The 16300-nt window shown below is 44.1% G+C and overlaps 1 protein-coding gene across 2 annotated transcripts in view; it reads left to right on the top strand.

The window, feature by feature from the left end:
- The first annotated feature begins 14856 nt into the window (after positions 1-14856).
- Positions 14857-16300, top strand: part of CCDC68 (coiled-coil domain containing 68) — a 57302-nt gene continuing 55858 nt past the window's right edge. Inside the window, exon 1 of one of the 2 annotated variants that reach the window (XM_061130806.1) lies at positions 14857-14971. The gene's annotated coding sequence lies outside the window, so the exon portion shown is untranslated. The remainder of the gene's footprint in view (positions 14972-16300) is intronic. The other variant, XM_061130805.1, reaches the window with a different exon arrangement.

Below are 16300 nucleotides of genomic sequence, written 5' to 3'. Positions count from 1 at the left end.
TTAAGTCATTTTGCCACTGTTAAAGTCTAGAGAATTATTTCCTTACATATTGGAGTCTCAGGGGCTCCACAGAAAGGAGACGATTCCCTTGGCATATGACTTAACAATAATCTTCATTCTGCAGAAAAACCAAGAATAGGGGATTTTCTTCAGCCTGGAAAAGTAATGTGCTGGGAGAAGCCAAAAATTGTTCAAAGGTTGGGAATTGGAAGGGCTGGATCCTTCCTCTGGCTGGGAAAGAGGGATGATGCCTGCCAAGTAGCACAAGATGAAGACGGAGCTCCCAGGTGGTCACTTGGACCATCTGAAGCTGGGCTCTGAAAAATAAAGATGCTCTCTTCCTCGAGGAAGACAGTGGTGAACATGGGATTGACCTGCAGTGAAGGCAGAGACTGGGAGGGAGACGGGATGCGGAATGGGTGGCCCTCCAGGGTAGAGGCTCTCCAGGTATTCCTATAGAGGGAATGCGGAATCTTCTAGAAGCCTGGTACCTCATCTTCATCTGTCCCCCTTCACTGATTCTCTCTTGGCTTTTAGGCTCAGACACCCCATACTTGAGTTGGAGTCACTGCTCCCCTCTCTACAACCTTAAAGAGACCCCAAACGAGTGATATTTACTTAAAAATTTAGTTAAACCAAGTAACTGGGCTTCTCAGGGAAGACTCAGAGGTGTGGGGTGGGGGTCTTTTTTTTCCTTCAGCTAAACCAAGAGCCAGAGCAAAGCTTGAGGGGCCCTGGAAGGGGAGGGTGAAGAGAGCAGACAGGGAATGACTCTGCTCCGAAAAGGCCAGCAAGGACTACAGGAAGGGATGGTTAGGAAACAATCCCAGCCTGGGACTGTACACTGCTGGTGGGAATGCAACGTGATACAGTTGCTGTGGAAAATAGTACAGTGGTGCCTCAAAAAATTAAGAATAGAATTAGTATATGATCCAGTAATTCCACTTCTGGGCATGCACTCAAAAGAATTAGAAGCAGGATCTCAAAGAGGTATTTGTACGTCAATATTCTGTAGCAACATGATTCAGTTGAAACACAGAAAGTAACCCAAATGTCCATCAGTAGATGACTGGATAAGCAAACTGGGGTCCATCCATTGCAATGGAATATCATCCAACCTTAAAAAAGAGAGATTCTAACAACTGCTACAACATGGATGACCCCTGAGTGGTGCTGTTTAGTTGTTGTGTCCGGCTCTTTGTGACCCCATGGACTGTAACCCGCCAGGCTCCTCTGTCCATGGGATTTTCCAGGCAAGAATACCGGAGTGGGTTGCCATTTTCTTCTCCAGGGAATCCTCCCAATCCTGGGATCAAACTCGCATCTTCTGCCTTGGCAGGTGGATTCTTTACCATTGAGTTACCAGGGAAGCTCCCTTGAGAACATTATACTGAATGAAATAAGCCAATCACTAAAGGACAAAAAACTTGTGATTCAACTTATATGAGGTACTTGGGACAATCAAAATCATAGAGACAGGAAGTAGGATGGTAGTTTTCAGGGGCTGGATGGGGAAGAGAAGGCAGAGCTCCTGTTTAATGGGCACAGAGTTTCAGCTGTGCAAACTGAAGAGTGTTTTGGAGGTGGATGGTGGTGACGGTTGTACAACAGTGTGAAGGGCCTCAGTGCCGCTGGATTGGATGCTGCAGAGTGCTTAAGGACTTCCCTGGTGATCCAGCGGTGAAGAATCTGCCTGCCAACGCAGGGCACGTGGGTTTGATTCCTAGTCTGGGAACTAAGATCCTACATGGCTTGGAGCAACTAAGCCTGGGTACCACAACTACTGAAGCCTGTGTGCCCAGGGCTGGTGCTCCGCAAAAAGAGAAGCCGCTGCAACGAGAAGCCCGTGCACGGCTCACCACAACTGGAGGAAGTCCGCACACAGCAAGGAAGACCCAGTGCAGCCAAAAATAAACAAATCACATGTAGAAAGAATAAAAAGAGCGGTCAAGATACATAAGTTTTAAGTACATTTTATCACAAGAAAGAAAATGTGGACAAATAAGCAAAAAGAAACTGCCTCCAGGACTCATGGAGCCTCCCACCACACCTAAAACCCATGACCCTGGCACTTCACATTGGTGGGAACCCTCTCCACTTGAGTTTGCAGGACAGTTCTTCCCAGCAATGTAGTAGTTATTTGGTTTGTGTGTGTTCAGACACTCAGTTGTGTCTGACTCTTTGCGACCCCATGGGCTGTAGCCTGCCAGGCTCCTCCGTCCATGGGATTCTCCAGGTAAGAATACCAGTGGGTTGCCATTTCCTCCTCCAGGGGATCTTCCCGACCCAGGGGTCAGATCTACGTCTCCTGCATTGGCAGGCAGATTCTCTACCAACTGAGTCACCTGGGAAGCCCAGTTACTTGGTTTAACTAAATTTTTAAGTAAACATCACTCGTTTGGGGTCTCTTTAAGGTTGTAGAGAGGGGAGCAGTGACTCCAACTCAAGTATGGGGTGTCTGAGCCTAAAAGCCAAGAGAGAATCAGTGAAGGGGGACAGATGGAGATGAGGTACCAGATAATTTCAGGGTCATCTGTGGACACTTGGGTCCCAAACGCCTGCTTGTTACCAAAGCCAGGCTCCTCCCCAGGTGTCTGTGACTGCTTGACTCCATGCATACATATCATGTGCCCAGAGGGGACACTTATTTGCTAGTAAAGATAAGCTGTGACCTCTGGCCACGCTGTTTTCAGGAATAAGATACAAATTATTTTTCCTTACAGATTTTAAACTGACTCAACAGTCTTAAATAGCTTCCTATTTTATTTTGAATAAAATTTTAATTTCACACTTTATCATCATGAAAATATACATACACAAGCTTTAAATGGCTACATACTAGCCATTTTAATTCATTAGTTGAACTTGTAATTGAACCCTATTTTTATGGCATCATGAAATTTACAAAGAAATCTAAGACTTCAAGCTACATAAATCCAGTTTTTCTCCCAATTCATTGGCTTTTTTTTTACATCAGTTTTTGGTGCATCATCCTCCTATTTCTGTGATCTCAATATTCCCTCTCTGTACTCATTCTCTTAATTCCTTCATACAATTTTATTTTTCCCATGCCTTTAATAATTTATATTTATTTTTATATATTTACATTCATTTTTGAATTCCAGACTCATTTGTTGAACTACTTCAGTGTTATCTGTCTTCATTGCATATCCAAAATGCATTTTAGTCCTTCAAGTTTGAAAACAAAATACTCAATTTTCTCTAAGACTTGTCCTTTCTTCTGTTTCTCCAATCTCAAAATTACTCTATTCAACATATATTATGATAATAAAATATCAGATATTGCTCCAGATTCATCAGGGAATAAAAAAAGGAGGGAGAAAATAAGCAACAAATAAAACAAATAAATTACCTAGTGTGTCAGAGTGATTTGTAAAAAAAAATTAGAAAGAAAATGAGATCAGGGGTGCAGTGGGAAAAAGCCAGAATCGTTAAATAAGGTGGTCAAGGGGACGACACGGAGGTGGCATTGGGACTTCAAACTGGTGAGGGAGTTCAGCATTTGGAACTGGTTTAAGAGAGATAAAAAAGAGACATTGAGATAATAACACTTTTTAGGGGTTCCTCTATGTGTTGGTCCAAAGGAATGATGATCTAACAGGCAGAGCAAATGGAATCAAGACCACGTTTTTCCTTTGTTTTTATTAAAGATTTCAACAGAAGTCAAAAACATAGAATGTGCAAAAATGTTCAGTGTAGATTGTGAAGTATTTTCATAAGGGCTTCCCTGATAGCTCAGATGGAAAAGAATCAGTCTGTAGTACAGGAGACCTGGGTTTGATCCCTGGGTCAGGAAGATCCCCTGGAGAAGGGAATGGCAGTCCATATAAGTGAACAACAGAGGATGAGATGGTTGGAGGGCATCACAGACTTTGGACATGAGTTTGAACAAGCCCTGGGAGTTGGTGATGGACAGGGAGACCTGGCGTGCTGCAGTCCATGGGGTCGCAAAAAGTCAGACATGACTGAGCGACTGAACTGATGAGGTGGACACTAAATCCGAAAATAGAATGGTGTCAGCACTCTGAAGATACCCTTGTACTCAACCCAGGCACTAGGCATCCGAAGGTTGCCATTGCATTGACTTCTGATTCCACAAATACCTCTTTCCAGTTTTTGAGCTTTATGTAAGTGGAATAATTTAGTGTGTACACTTTTGTGATGGGCTTCTTTCCTTAAATGATGTTCGTGAGATTTATCCATGCTGTTGCATGCAGGCAGAAGGTGTTTATTCTTATTTTTGTACAGTATTTAATTGTACAGACTTAATTGTGATAAAAATAATTTATCAATTTTAATTTATTAAATCAAATAATCTAATAAATTATTGAAGTTAATAAATTATTTAATTATAAATAATAAATAAATTATAAATAATAAATTATTTAATTAATAAATTATTAACTTTCAGTTCAGTTCAGTCGCTCAGTCGTGTCCGACTCTTTGCGACCCCATGAATGGCAGCACGGCAGGCCTCCCTGTCCATCACCAACTCCCGGAGTTTACTCAAACTCATGCCCATCAAATTAAATTAAATTTAATGTAGTGAGATTTGTTAATTTTATTCTTTCAAGTGTGCAGTTTTTGTGTTCTGTGTAAAAAAGTTTGCCTTTGCCAAAGTTATAAAGCTCTTCTCCTTTGTTAAATTCTAGAGCTTTGTTTACTTTTTTAAAATTTAGGCCTAAAATTCACCTGGGGGGCTTCCTGGTAATATGGTGGGTAAGAGTCCACCTGCCAAAGCAGGGAATGCGGGTTCGATCCCTGGTCCGGGAAGATTTCCTATGCTGTGAAGCAACCAGGCTCATGAGCCCCGACTACTGAGGCCTTTCACCTACAGCCCGTGCTCCGCAATGAAAGGAGTCACTCCAGTGAGGAGCCCGAGTACTCTGAGAGTGACCCCTGCCCACTGCAGTTAGAGGACGCCTCTGCACAGCAACAGAGACCCAGGGCAGCCAACAATAAATAAATAGATGACATTTCAAAGCTACCGATGAAATAAAATCCACCTGGGTTTAATTTTTTGTGACAAGTGAGGTACAGTACAAGATTCATCATTGATTATTGCTGTTAAAGACATCTTTTCCAATTTTTTCATTCCATGAATCAGTTCAGTTGCTCAGTTGTGTCTGACTCTTTGCGACCCCATGGACTGCAGCACACCAGGCCTCCCTGTCCATCACCAACTCCCGGAGCTTGCTCAAACTCCTGTCCATTGAGTCGGTGATGCCATCCAACCATCTCATCCTCTGTCGTCCCCTTCTCCTCCTGCCTTCAATCTTTCCCAGCATCAGGGTCTTTTCAAATGAGTCTGTTCTTTGCATCAGATTGCCAAAGTATTGGAGTTTCAGCTTTAGCATCAGTCCTTCCAATGAATATTCAGGACTGATCTCCTTTAGTATGGACCGGTTGGATCCCCTTGTAGTCCAAGTGACCCTCAAGAGTCTTCTCCAACACCACAGTTCAGAAGCATCAATTCTTCGGCACTCAGCTTTCTTTATAGTCCAATTTTCACATCCATCCATGGCTACTGGACCAAACCGTAGCTTTGACTGGATGGACATTTGTCGGCAAAGTAATGTCTCTGCTTTTTAATATGCTGTCTAAGTTGGTCATAGCTTTTCTTCCAAGGAGCAAGCATCTTTTAATTTCATGGCTGCAGTCACCATCTGCAGTGATTTTGGAACCCAAGAAAATAAAGTCTGTCACTGTTTCCATTGTTTCTCCATCTATTTGTCATGATGTGATGGGACCAGATGCCATGATCTTCATTTTTTGAATGTAAATTTTTACTGCATATATGCGGTGTATCTCTGGACTTTCTATTCTATCCAGTTTGGGTTACGGTCCATCTTTGAACCACTTGGCAAAACTAATTACCATAGCTTTTTCCCCTGTCTTGATATCTGATTACAGAAATCCTCCAACTCAGCTTATCTTTGTTCAAGTTTGTGTTGACTATCTTTGGTCCTTTACATTCCTATTAAATTGATAAATAACTTGTCAACTTAAATTTTAAAACATCATTTTGATTGTGATTTCATTAAAACAAGAAAGATCAATATGAGTACAGCTAACATCTTTCTGGTATATCTTCTAGTTTACTAATTAGGCTGCAGACTATGATCATAATACAGCCCTCCTTTCCCTATAAGCCTTCTTCAGTTTGGCTCAGTCTGTTTTGTTGTTTTCTGTGTAGATGATGAATTCATTTCTTAGTTGTAGTAGTTTATAGATTCTTGTGCACATTTCACACACACAATCACATTATCTCTAAATAAGGACATAATTTTTCCTTTTCAATCTTCATATAATTTAGTTCCTTTTTTTGACCTTTTTCACTGGCTAATCTCCAATATAACATTGCACAAAAACTGTCATGAAAACATTCTTACCTCATTTGTGATCTCAGATCAGATGCTCTCAATTTCTCACCATTAAATATGACACTTTCTATAAATTTTGTGGATAGTCATTGATCAAATTAAGGAAGTTCCTTTCTTAGCTTTCTAAGCATTTTGCTTATTTTTAAGTCATGAACAGGAACTGAACTTTAACAGATTATTTTTCCCTATTTTTAAAAAATTATCAGATATTTTTCTTCTTAATGTGGAGAATTTTATTGATGGATTTTAACAGTTAGGCCAGTCTTATAACTCTGGAATAAGCCTGACTTGGTTAGGATATATGACATTTTTTTGTAACTTCCTGGATTCAATTTGATAACATTTGTTTGACCACATTATGTATGTGATCATGAAGGACAGTGGCTTGTCATTTTCCCTTCTTGTAGTGGTCTTGTTACACTGTACGGTGGTCTAGCTGTGAGTACCAGGTCACTGCCCAGTGATGCCAAGGTCAGTTGACGGTATCATGCTATCTCTTGGCTATCAGGGCCTGCATTTCCCTTTTTCAGTCCCCACTTCTGGCTAAAGGTAAGTAATGTTATGCCACAGGGCACTGATCTAGAATATGCAGCTTTTCACCATTGCTATGAATTTACTGATCAGGCGCCTGTCCAGAATACGTGTCTGTCACTGGGGTAGGGCTTGTGTTTCCCGCTCTCTTTGTTGCGAGTTATTCCAACCTCTGATATCACAATAACTGTGCAGTGTCTATGTGTGTGCATCAGTTGCTCAGTTGTGTCCAACTCTTTGCAACCCCACAGACCATAGCTCTCCAGGCTCTCTGTCCATGAAATTCTCCAGGCAAGAATATTGGAGTCTGTTGTCATTCCCTTCTCCACGGCTGTGCAGTAGTATTTAACAATCAGGGAAAGATACATCCTCCAACTGCAGCCCCAGTGATTACCAAAATCAAATTGACCATCTGTTCTTGTAATAGACTCTAGATGATCATCCCAGCATATGCAAACATCTCCTAAAGTTCAGCTGGTCTTTTCTAGAGATGCACCCTGTCCTTTTCTTGTCCTTACAATATAGAGGGACGTGATACTGATTACTCTAAGTACTGCTAAGGCGGAGTGAACTGTGATAATCACGGCAAAAACGATTATGAAAATCATGGCTTGTTAAGTCCAAAAAATATACCCAACTGTATTCTTTGAAATGGTATATTTTTAAAAAGAAAATGAAAGGACATCTAGTTTTGCTAAATAAGCAGCAGGAGTTTTAAACAGTGATGTCTAGAGCTGATCTCCCACTGGTCCACACTGGTTCATCCATACCAGCTCTTAACCACTGACAGCTTTTCTGATTGGTTGGTGCCATGGCTCAACCAATAGACACATATTTGGAATACCAGCTTGGTTATGTCATGGTTTCTGTATCTTTTATACAAAAGGAGTCTTAGAGAAAGATCTACCTGTTTAGACAGACATGTGTATACAAGCAGGCACGCATATATTGTTCATAAATATTTGCTAAGTGTTTTATTCATGAACTCAGAATAACCAGAGTTTCATTTCCTATGGTGACTTCTTCTTTTCTCTCTTAGCAGAGATGAACAAGAAAAATATATTACCTGGGCCTTTTGTTTTGACAATGTGTGTCCACCTCTCTGATTTACCTCCCAACAGTGTCCATGGTCCAGTTGGACTGGTCTACTGGGTAGCTCCCGAATCTGCCTGAATATTTACTTGCTTTTGCGCCTCTGCGTTTGCCTGATCTCAGAAGCCTCCTTTGCTGTCCCGGTGTAACAGGGTGCTGACACTCAACACCCACTTCCAATCCTGCCTCCTCTGGAGGGTTCCCCTTGGTCACTAACTAAAATCATTTCTTCCCTCTCAGTCTTCTAGTGCTTGCTAGCTCTCCTGCTACCCAGTGGTAATTTGTTTGGGGCAATATTAATTTATTATGTATTTCCATGTGCGACTTTATCCATGTAAACTCACTGAAATTTAAAATGATAAAAACTGACCCCAGCACTCAGCATAGCAGGTCTTCCCAGGTGGCACAGTGGTAAAGAACCCGCCTGCCAATGCAGGAGACGGGGGTTAGATCCCTGAGCTGGGAAGATCCCCTAGAAGAGGAAATGGCAACCCACTCCAGTACTCTTGACTGGAAAATCCCATGGACAGAAGAGCCTGGCAGGCTACAGTCCATGGGGTTGCAGAGAGTCAGACACGACTGAGTGACTGATCACGAATACTAGCAAAAACAAACAGCAAAACAGCTTACAAGGAGGAGAAGGAGTGTTGTCCCAAGCTGGGGAGAGACATTTAAACACTCACTTTCCCTAGCTCAGAGTTCAGTCTGCAAGACTCAGGGGGCCCAGAGATTTCAAGTTTGTTAAGATCAAATGCCTTCATTTTCACACTTGCATATCCTTCTCCATCAAATAAGTCCTAGAAAGCCCAGGAAGACTTAGGTAGGGGTAAGGGGAAGAGCTTAGAAAATCTGCCAACTTCAGGTCCTCCTCAGGACAGCATGGTGGGGTGGGGGTGGGGGTCGGTCGTGGGAAATGGAGCGGAGAGAAGGGCAGGCAGAGGCATCATTAAAGAGGAGATGGGAGCATGCCTCCTTCATGACTGTGCCAAGCCTTCTTGATTTTATACCCTTATAAACTGAAATATTTAATGAGGAAATCTAATTAATGTCTGAATTATAAGGTGATTTAGGAGCATGGCTGTGGTTAGTAGAATCATGACCTCAAAAAATGTCCATATCCAATCTCTGGGACTCATAAATATTTTTTTACAAATTTTACACTCTGTAAAATCAATTTTTACATCTACTTTGTAGATGTTTTAAAGTTAAGGCTCTTAAAATGGGGAGATTATCCTGAACTATCTAATTGGGCTGAATGAAATCTCAAGGGTCTTTATTAGTGGAAGAGGGAAATTCAGACTGAGAGCCAGAGATGGGGCTGGTCTTGAAGATGGAGAAAGGGCCCAGAAGCCAAGAAATGGAATGGAAAAGGCAAAGGAACAGATTGTCCCCAAGAACTTCCAGAAAGAACACAGCCCTGTTGATATACTGATTTCAGCCCAGTGAGGACTTTGTCAGACTTCTACAGAACTGTAAAGTAATATATGTGTGTTTTTTTAAAGCAATCAAGTTTGTGGTAATTTGTTACAGTAGCCAAAGAAACTGACACAGTAGCAAAAGCAATATATCAAGCATTTTATGGGATGACCTAACTGGGAAGGCCAAGATAAGCTGGAGAGTTCAGGGAAGGCTTCCCTGTATGCAGCAAATAAACAGAGAAGGAATATTCAAGACTAAGAGAAGGGGAAAGGGCATTGTAGTCAGTGGGGTCAAAATGTGTGTTGAGGGAACAAGAGCAGAAAGGAACAGGGTGAGAAATGAGAGGGAGTTTGGAGCTCTACAAGCTGCCCCACCTTGCCAGCAAGCAACATGGGAAGAGAAGCAGCAGGAAGGATGGGGAGAGAGGACTCCTCTGGGCTGGGGACGGATTTAGGCTGTCATCAGGGGGCATGTGGAGGGAAGGAGCTCTTTTACCTTTTTTAATGAATCGCGGTATGTGTGCGTATTGGGGGGTTGGAATGACATAGTAAGAATTTGCATGAAAAATATATCTTACATATCATATATACACACATATGGGGCTTCCCAGTGCTAGTGTTAAAAGAATCTGCCTGTCAGTGCAGGAGACATAAGAGATGAGGGTTCAATCCCCTGGGTTGGGAAGTGGCCACCCACTCCAGCATTCTTGCCTGGAAAATTCCATGGACAGAGAAGTCTGGGGCCACAGTCCATGGGGCTGCAAAGAATCAGACACAACTGAGTGTACATACATACATGTATATATACACACACATAGTATGTACATATGGATGTATATATACATATACACACACACACACACATGTACATGGAGAAGGAAATGGCCACCCACTCCAGTATTTCCGCCTGGGAAGTCCATGGAGAGAGGAGACTGACAGGCTCCATACGGTCCATGGGGTCGCAAGAGTCAGACCCGACTCACCGACTAAACCACCACATACATATATGTATAGTATATATGTGTATATGTAATTCTTCCTGTTAGCACACACCTTCCAAACAGAAATAAACCACCATGATTTCCAGTATAAACCCTGGTGGCTGAGTGTCGCGAAACACAGTCTCTGAATGTGGGTGCTTGAATCACAGTCAGACCCTCTTTCCTCCTGGGCCACAATGTGCTCTGTGCTGGGCGAGGAGGCTGCATAGGCACTTTCTTCTGCCCCCACACCCCTCCTCCTCATGGTCCCCATTCAGTGAGGGCGCTGACGCAGGTTTGGAGACGCTTTGGTTCCTACACCATCTCCATCAGATCAACCCAAGCCATTCCAAAAAAAATACATAACACTAATACTTTTATTAAAATATGGACAATCTTATCAAGCTGATAGGTTTGGCGCTGCTCTGCTTGGAGCGGGTGTGGAGGCCAGACTACCTTCTGCTCAGCTTTCTGCCTCGGCCTGTGGCACCCTCACTCAGCCCCTACGGATTCTTTCATCACCATCAGTAAATGACCACCGTCGCCTGCATTCACTCCAGTTAGTGTGAAACTACTGTGAGTCTGGAACCACTTTAGGCAATGGAGGTCGAAAAGCGAAAACGGCAAAATTCTCTCCCTCTCTGACTAAGGTGCAGGTAGTAATTAGTGCGATGGAGAAAAACAAGTCTGAACACAATTTAGAAGTTTGGAGTTGGAGGAATAAACTTCAAACAGGTTAGAGGAGATAGAGTTTATCTTCAGATGCTTTGGTCTTATCAGCTCAGCAGAGAAGAGGGTTATCAGCTCAGCAGAGAAGAGGGTTATCAGCTGAGCCTGCTGGAGGGGAGTTGTCGCTAGAAATCTGGGAAGAGAAGCGGAAACTTGAAACGGTCATGTGGGAGAATAGGAGAAACAGGTATGGAGTGTTCGTGTGATCGCTGGGAAGCATCACGGCCCACTTGAAGTTAATGATGAGAAATGTAAAGTGAAGCCAGTTGACACCTCTCCCCACTCTCCCTCCCAAAAAGAAAAATAGGTAATCTTAGGAAAAGTGTGAAGAAAACAAGCTTTAGAATATTTGGCTATTTATTGATTGGTTTGAAAATGTATTTATTTATGTCTGCACGGAGCGTTCAGTGCTGTGTGTGGGGTGAAGTTGTGGTGTGCTGGCGTCTATGGCCACGGCTTCTCTTGTTGGAGAGTTTGGGCTTTAGAGAGCCAGCTCAGTAGTTGGGGCACAGGGGCTGAATTGTAGAATGTGCGATCTTGGACCAGGGATCAAACCCTTGTCCCCTGGGTTGGAAGGAGGATTCCCAACCACTAGATCACAAGGGAAGTCCCTATTTGGCTACATAAAATGGTTTGTATTTACTCGGTCATAATAATAGCAGCCAAATGCTAAAGTGATAAAATAAATCTATACACATTGATCTGTCCTTCCCCAATTTCCAACCTCTAAGACACACCACTGGCATTTTATATTTATGGGTGATTTATAGATTCTCCTGAACTACATTATGTAGGTTGCCAATATTTTCTAATTCCACACTCTTGTTAAGGGGTAGTTGCCTGTTCCCCTCCACGCAAGATATATTAAAATTACCTAGGGACTAGTACATTTGAAGAACTATGAAATACAGTCCGTGTTTCATACCAATTAGACTTGTTACTTTCAATTAACATCTCCTCCCAGCAGAGTGCACAAAAAGTGCAACTTCTCCTCCGATCTCATCCATTTCTCCTGGGATAAAATGGGAAGAATCGGACACGACTGCACTACTGAACAACGAGAACAAAACAGTGGGACTGACATGTAAAATATTTTCCCTTAGCCATTATTATGTTTAGTCACTTTGAGAAAATCAGTTTGCTCGGTCCTGCTGGACACTGAGCCATCCGTCCTGTATCTACCAGGAAAATCTTGGACTAATGGAGTAGATTCCCTTCCCCAAGAAGATTAAGGAAAGGAGCAGAGGTGAGGGGGTCTCAGAATGCCAGGCAGCATCAGGCTCTGAGCCAGACACAAGCTCAGAAGAAGGAAGTGTCCTGTTTATGGGATCAACTTGCAAATGCAAACATGAGTCAGCCAAAGCAATATAACAAAGGATCTCACAGCTGGATTTCTTCAGTGTTTAAAGCAGTAATAAACTTCCATGCCTATCTTTGGAACATGATTTATCTCTACATATATATATATATCTGTTTCATAGAACTGTATGGATTGGTTAACCAAAACTTACCTAAGCACTCTCAACTTTCACTTCTCTAACTGGGTCCCAACCCACAAATTAATCTGTTGGGAATTTTTTTTTTTTTAAATTTCCTACTACTGAAGTAGGAATCAGCAATTGTAGGGTTTCAAGGAAGACCCTGAAAAGCCCTCAGATTTGGGGGGATTTGGGCTGCAGTTTTCTGTTACATGAAAGGGAGGAGAGCAAGTAATTAGTGAGTTGGTTTTTTTTTTTTTTCCTTCCCAGCTCTAAAAGTTTATGAACTTTCAATGGGTTACAGAAGCCAGTCTGAAAGCATTTCAGTCAAAAGTGTAACTATTCAAGAAACAAAAAATAATATCTATAACTCATCAGGGGCTTCCCTGATGGCTCAGCAGGAAAAGAATCCCCCTGTAATGCAGGAGACACAGGAGACGTGGGTTCAATCCCTGGGTCAGAAGGTCCCCTGGAGAAGGAACTGGCAACCCACTCCAATATTCTTGTCTGGAGAATTCCATGGACAGAGAAGCTTGGCGGGCTACAATCCCCCGGGTTGCAAAGAGTTGGACACAACTGAGCACCCAATCACATAAAATAAACACGCATGAGTCCATACTGATGTAAGTAAATGATTGAATAGATAAATATTTAAGAGGGAAGGGACACAGCTTCCTTACAGAATAATTCCAAATAATAAAGGAGATACTCTGCCCTCCAGGATGGAGTTTCATTCCCCCACCCCCACCCTCCCCTTGAGTGTGGGTTGAACTTAGTGACTTTCATCCAAAAAAAGAGTATGAAAGAGAAATAGTACCTGCCTGGGAGAAATGGGGCAGACAGCTCTCTAACCAAGCAATGAAGGTCAACATCATCAGTACTAAGTCCTGTTGCCATCATGTAGCCCCTGACAGGACACTTTGCAAGTGTGGTCGCCTCTCTCAAATCCATGTGGTGTGTTTAGCCGCGCAGTCCTGTCAGACTCCTTGTGACCCCATGGACTGTAGTCTGCCAGGCTCCTCTGTCCATAGGATTCTCCAGCTGAGAATACTGGAATGGGTTGCCATACCCGCCTCCCGGGGATCTTCCTGACCCAGGGATCGAACCCAGATCTCCCTCATTGCAGGCGGACCACAGTCTAATCATAAGAAAAGCATCAAATGAAACCAAATGGTAGATATCCACAAAACGGCCTAGCAAAATCTTTCGAGACTGTCAAAGTTAAGAAAAAAAAAAGAGAGAAGACCAAGAAACTGTCGCAGATAAGAGGAGATTAAAGAGATACAACACTGAAATGGAGCGTGGAGTCCTGAAGGCCATCCCGGAGCAGAAAGATCAGAAAGAAAACTAGGTCCGCAGAAAAAAGATCAGCAGAAAACTAGTGAAATCTACACTAGGTCGAGTTTAGTTAATAGTGAGGATGGATGTTCATTTCTTAGTTTTGACAGCTGTATCGTGGAGACGTAAGACGTGACTACTAGGGGACACCGGCAAGGGAGGTTTAGTGAATTTTGTACTCTCTCTGCAACATTTTCGTAAATCTAACATGTGTCAGTTGCCCAGTCGTGTCTGACTCTTTGTGACGCAATGGACTGTAGCCCTCCAGGCTCCTCTGTCCATGGGATTCTCCAGGCAAGAATACTGGAGTGAGTTGCCATTTCCTCCTCCAAATTCGGTAAATCTAAATTTACTCCAAAATAGTCTTCAGTTCAGTCGCTCAGTGGTGTCCGACTCTGCGACCCCATGGACTGCAGCACGCCAGGCCTCCCTGTCCATCACCAACTCCCAGAGCTTGCCCAAACTCATGTCGATTGAGTCGGTGATGCCATCCAACCATCTCATCCTCTGTCGTCCCCGTCTCCTCCCGCCTTCAATCTATCCCAGCATCAGGGTCTCTTCCAAGGAGTCAGTTCTTCACATCACGTGGCCAAAGTATAAACACCAAAACCAAAAAGTATATGAGCTTGGAGCGTAAACAGGACCTTTTTAAAAAAAAAAAGCAGCAGGAACTATCCCCCGCCCCGCCCAACCCCCAACAGAATAACCCAGTTACTGAGCGGTGTGCAGGGTTGGGGACTTGAGTGTGGGGTGCTCACAAGGCACCCCGGGGCGCCTGGAGCGGGGCGCGTGAGTCGGGGCGCGGAGGAGCCCAGGCCCCGCCCCGGAGCCGCTCGGGCGCCCGACTCTGCCCGGGGCGCGCCCTGCCGTGCGGGGCGGAGCTGCCTGGAGCGGCGGCAGAGCCACCGAGCCCCGCGGAGCCGACCCGCCCGACCCGGCCCAGGTGCCGAGTCAGGGGAGGCGCGGCGCCCGGACCCAGCGCTCCCGGAGCGCCCTCCAAGGTAGGCGAGCCCCAGCGATCTTCGCCCAGGTCACCCCCTCTCTCCCAGGCGAGCGGGGGTCCAGGCGCTCTTGGAGCGGGTCCCCTCCACCCTCCCCCCGTGCCGCCTAGAACACCAAGGGCATTTTCCTGCACACGGGTCCTGGGTGAGGACGGCATTCTCCCTGTAAACCTTTCTTCTGGACTCAGATTCCCTGGGTGAGAAGTTTGTGCGCCTCTAGGGTGGCATCACCCACTCAAAGGGCATGAACTTGGGCAAACTCCCGGAGATGGAGAAGAACAGGGAAGCCTGGCATGCTGCAATCCGTGGAGTCGCAGAGTCGGACACGACTTGGTGACTGAACGACAAGGAACAGAGTTGCCTTCCCGGAGAAAGGATACCCCCTCCTTCGCCCTGCGCACGCCCGATTGTTTATTTAGGTTGCTGTTAAGCAGTCCCTTGGCCGGGGGTCCCCCTCTTCAGGGGCGGTGGAGAAAGCCTTCTGGAAAACTTGACTGTCACCTACGGACCCCCGCGGGACGACTTTGGCAGCTGCCTGTGCCCTGGACTTTTAAGAGCGCAGACGTTCATCGCGCTGGCTTCTGTTAGCTTCAGGTGTAGTGAAGGGATAGCAACCTGTTGGATGACAGTTTTCTGCTGTCAGGGGATTTTAGAGCTGAAAGTTACTGATCCCCCGGCAGGTTGCAAAGGAGCAGCGTCATCTTACGGAAGGAATACGGGACCGTGAGAGGGGAGACTTAGATTGCATGAATGGCATGGCTGTAAACTTTTAACCTTCTTGGAGAGCAAATACATTTACATATATAAAAGAAGCAGTTAGCTCCAAAGGGACCTGAAACTGGGTCTGCCATTTTCACTATAGTTGTTTTATTTTTAGAAATAATTTTTTTTTCTTATTGCTGTATACATGGGCTAGATAAAGTGTTCAAACGGAATTATTTCTCACTTGCAGCTGGGGAAAGATACTCTGTCCTTTTATGTACCTGATGGAATTAAATACTCAGCTCTGACTTTTCAGAAATGTAATCCGAGCTGCAGTCTCAGATACTCCTGCAGACACAACAGGTGCGATTGTTTCCTGCTGCTGGGCCGTCCCCCCTCCCTCCCACCCTACGCTGACCCTTTGAGTGTGAAGGTCCCTGACTCAGAGGAATTTGTGCCTAAGGCAGGGGCTTCCCAACTCACTACAGAAAGAATGAAAATGGCTTACACTTTCTGCGACCTCGGCAAGCTTCACAAGGTCTTCACCTTTTAATTTGCTAAATAAATTTAGTAACCAAACCTGCCCTAACTGAAGAGAGGTTTTTGAAATAAACGCAGACACTTTTT

This window comes from Dama dama, chromosome 27, assembly GCF_033118175.1.
Source record: "Dama dama isolate Ldn47 chromosome 27, ASM3311817v1, whole genome shotgun sequence".
Lineage (NCBI taxonomy): Eukaryota > Metazoa > Chordata > Mammalia > Artiodactyla > Cervidae > Dama > Dama dama.
The sequence above is the reverse complement of the archived record's forward strand: the minus strand, read 5'-3'. Positions and strand labels throughout refer to the sequence as shown.